The 4,540-nt window shown below is 39.4% G+C and overlaps 1 long non-coding RNA gene across 1 annotated transcript; it reads right to left on the reverse strand.

The window, feature by feature from the left end:
• Positions 1–757: 757 nt before the first annotated feature.
• On the reverse strand, positions 758–1,465 carry LOC137084169 (uncharacterized). The gene is made up of 2 exons (XR_010906714.1): positions 1,304–1,465; positions 758–866 (listed from the first exon to the last, which is right to left on the reverse strand). It is a non-coding gene; the product is annotated as an uncharacterized lncRNA (long non-coding RNA).
• Positions 1,466–4,540: the final 3,075 nt, after the last annotated feature.

Consider the following 4,540-nt stretch of genomic DNA (forward strand, 5'->3'; position numbering starts at 1 on the left):
ACAGTGGTCCCTAGAGGCGACAGCCACCGCTGGCACATTGGCTTAGGCTGAGTGTGAATTTGTGTGCCAAACATTTAAAATTCTAGCTACATATCACATAATTGAGCTTCATGTTTTACAAATTATTTACTTCAAGTGGAAATCCAAAAAATTACCGAGAGCGTAAAGTCTTCATCTTGTAAACGCTTTAAAAGAAACATATAACGTTAACGTTATTAAATTATTTTAAAGTGATGCCCTATAAATGAGATTGCTAGTCCCTTTAGATCTTTTTGAAACCTGTGAAAGTTACCTTACCGAAGCTGCTGAAGTTAAACTTCTTTCATCGTGATGACACTATAATAAAAAAACATTTTAATACCTTTCCTTTTGGTGGTGTTTTACGCTCTGTTATACTACTTTATGCCAAAGTTATGCGAATTTATTTTAAGCTTTGTAGCCTACGTACGTATCCATTTGAAAGTTAAATAGACAGAAATAAAGCAAATTACATTTTAATGGTGTCTGGAGTGTGTGTTTTTCTCTACAGTGCAGCACTCGTATTCAGAGATAGACAGCATATTTTTCAGATACACCTGCAATTAGCTTGTTTCAAAAACCATCAAAACATACAGAACGCTTAAACAAAAATACTCAAGGCCATATCACTGACAATCTAGCTACTGTAAAGCCCTAGGAATTAAGTGTTTTGTAATATAACTTGCTAAACAGCATGCCAGTGAATTTATGAATCAAACAAATGAAAAGAGACACTGTATCATTTGATTTCTTTATTAACATCATTGTTTAGCAATTATTTCTAGTAGCCGAAGGAATCTTTTCTTTCTCTCACTTCTCGGTTAAAACACGGGTGTGTTCATCAGCCCCTGCAAAATCAACACAGATAACGTTATTAACACGTGATGAACCATGGTCAGTCTATTAATGCTAACGGTACATGGACAAGCTGAGGTAACTTACACTTGTTAACATTAGTTTGCTATGTAACCAACAACATTTTGATAATATCAACAATGGTAAAGGAGAAATACATCGTTTTAATTTACTGAAGTTGTGTAACTCTCTCATTAAACTGCTAAACAACGAACGTCTTTGTTTAATGAAAACAGTGCTATCGGTAGCTGATTTACATTAGTCTAATAATAATGATAAAACTATAATTTTTCTGAATTGGCTGGAAAAGGACACCCTTAATTTACATCATTTAAACTTCTAATAAGACAGTCGTTTACTTAGGCTATATGATGTTAAACAAATACAATTTAAGCACAAATATACAAAAAGTTGTTTCTAAAGTACTTACACTTGAAAACAGCTGCATCTCCGTTTTCCGCCATTTTCAAATATAACGGCATCATGGGATAGTAAAGTGCTAGTTTAAGATAGTTTAAGACTGCAAGGGAAGCTCGGCTTCCCTTATAATGTCACAAAATAAATGGTCAAATATGTACTATTGTATTAACCTTTTATTGACTAAAAATGCATTTGAAAACATTCATCTCAAAGATGAGTTCGTTCAGAATCAGTTACATATAGCAGGTCGGCTGACTCGATTTTCCTTGTCATACATTCCCGCAGCGTCACAGTGCATTTCCCTATTGAAGCCCAGCGTCCATTGACTTCAATTCAGTTTTACAGAGTTTAATAAAAAAAATTAGATTGTTTATTCATTCATTCCTTCATTCCTTCATTAATTTATTCATCTAACGTTAGTAGGCTAGGCTAGCGTCGTGGGTGAAACTGTGCACGATGGCAGACGGTGCTAATATTGTTGACCTGATTTTGGCGAAGCCATTTATAAGTGTTCCTTACGAGGAAAAACTTAAGAGAATTAAACAGCAGGGCAGATCAAAACCTAAGATTGTTTTAGTGCAAAAGACAGGGAAAAATAACAGGTCTTTTCAGCTCTCCTGGTATGAGAAAGTTAGCTGGCTGACTGGAAGTGCTGTGACAAATAAAATGTACTGCTGCCCATGCCTCTTGATGAAACCATCTCACGGATGTGTTGTTTGGTCAAAGGTGGGGTTTGGGGGCGAGATGCCCAGTCCGTTTTTGAAATATTAAATGAGAACATGCAGGGCTACAATTTTAAGGACAAGCTTGTGGCACAGACCTATGATGGGGCTGCTGTCATGGCTTCAGATCTCAATGGTCAGCAGGCCAAAGTGAAAGCAATAGCCCCCAGTGCAATGTTTGTGCATTGCTATGCACACCGACTTAATCTGGTGCTGTCACAGGGGACTAAATGCTTGCCTGAGAGCAGAATTTTTTGCCACATTTTTTTCAAAATCCACAAAGAGGACATCTTTTCTGGAGTCTGCAGGCTGTTCAAGGTTGCCCAGAAACGCTCCTACTTGATGGAATTTCACATCATGGATAGTGAGCACTGTGGCAAACAACTGTGATGGCCTCCTGCAGACATTTGAGGACATCATTGCAGATACAATAATGGATGATGATACACTGGATTGTGCCAAAGGCTTTGTGAGGAAACTGGAGGATTTTGAGTTTGTGTTCATGTTGTACACATATGAACAAATCTTCTCTGAGACTGATGTGGTCTTTGATATTATCCAGCAGAGGGCGATGGATGTTCTTTACTGCAAGAACAGACTTTAATCTCTTCTTGCATTTGTCAAAGAGAAGAGGTCAGAGGGGGCTTTCCAAGCCATTTATGCCAAAACAGCAGATCTCACATCAGACACACGAGATGAGCCCATGAGTAAGCGCCGTCTGACCCAATTGCAGGATCCCCAAGTGCGATACAGAAATCTGTACATGGCCATCCTTGATAACATCTTGGAGCAGATTCCTCGACGTTTTTCGAATTTGGAAAGCATGCTCTTCTTAGAATTAGTCAATCCAGGAAAATTTGATGACATGAGACAGGTATTTCCAGAGGAGGCCTTCCAAAGTGTCCTAAAAAGTTATGGCCATCACTTTGATTCAGGAAGACAGAGGTCAGAATTTCAAGTCCTGTATTCAGATCAGGACTTGCAGGGTAACAGGGGAAAGCTGTGTGATTACTTGGTGCTCACATGAGCCCCGTTTCCACCAAAATTACCCAGAACAATTTGTACCAGGAACTTTTTTTACAGGAACTTTTCTCCCCCCAGACCTGCAACTGTCTGCGTTTCCACCGCAATCTAAAGTTCCGTGAAGATTAGGCAAATTAGTCCGGTGATGTAGGACTGCGCGCGACTGCTCCTCCAAGTCAGGACAGTAATCATTTTTGCGCGATACTATCCACGTTTACAAGCACACTTTTTTTGACATTCAGATTGAAAGATATAGTGGACTGTTTACATGAGACGTTACTGATCTGGTGTTTACATGTGATGACTTTCAATCACAATCATTTTGTGACATGTAGTTTGTCTGCCGCATCAAAACTGTCAGCGCTGTTTTCTCCAGCAGCATGTGTTAACTGTAGCCATAGCAACTCTTAACGGCCACCAGGACTAATACAGTATTATATACGCTATTTATTTGTTGTAAAGTGTAATAATAATCTCAGGAAAAAAAAAAATTTCTTCTGTCAGGCGCAGTTAAAGTAAAAACTGCCTGGGGCAATATACACTGTGTCATTATTCCAACAGTATCTTCATAACTTACGAAATAAAAAGTTTACCCCTCAGAAAAATTTGCTTTCCTCTCTAGTCAACATGAGCGCGATGCGCGCTGTCATGTCATGTCAGGACGCACACTTAAAAGTAATCGGTCAGGTCGTTTACATGGTGAAAAATAGACTGTAAAAAAATTAATAACGAGTATGGAAGAGATTCAAGCTGTGCTGCTTTTGCTGGTTATAGGTTTAGAGGTAATTAACAACGACAGAAAAGAGCACTAGCATATTCAGAAAGCTTGTAAAGCTAGATTTAAAAGGACAATGACTGATATTTACTGAACGCAGAACGAACCTCGCAAAAGACTTAAAAATGCCGGTTGAAATAAAATGCTAAACCAATCAGCATGTTCAGCACCCAAGTCCCGCCCTTGAAAGTTCCTGAACTTTGAAAAAGTACTACCCCGCGAGCAGGGCCGTTTGGAGGGGGAAATATTTACCCAGAACTTCATTTAGACCCTGGTTCCTGCGGTCTAAACACACCGAGTACCACCCAAAGTTTCTGGTTCCTGTGTAAAGTTCCTGCAGTGGAAACGCGGCTATGGAGTTGGACAGTGCAATGCCTCAGCTTTACAAACTGTTCTCATTAGTGGCAACTATTGGAGCTACATCTGCAGGTGTAGAAAGGCGGTTCTCCTGTTTAAAGCGACTCAAGTCCTACACCTGAAACACAATGGGCCAAGGCCGTTTAAGCGACCTAGCTCTGCTAGCCATTGAGAGGACACTGGTCAAGTCACTTGAAAAGACTCCTAGTTGGTATGACAGGAAAATTTGCATTTTCTTGAAAAGGAACGTAGGGCAGAATTTACTTTTAAATAAATTTAATTTTATGACAATTTTATGATGTAGACCGAAAATGAGCCTCCCCTCTCTGACAGACCAGTAGCCGCCACTGGGCTATTCCGTACGTACCCA

This window comes from Pseudorasbora parva, chromosome 8 (genome assembly GCF_024679245.1).
Source record: "Pseudorasbora parva isolate DD20220531a chromosome 8, ASM2467924v1, whole genome shotgun sequence".
Classification (NCBI taxonomy): Eukaryota; Metazoa; Chordata; class Actinopteri; order Cypriniformes; family Gobionidae; genus Pseudorasbora; species Pseudorasbora parva.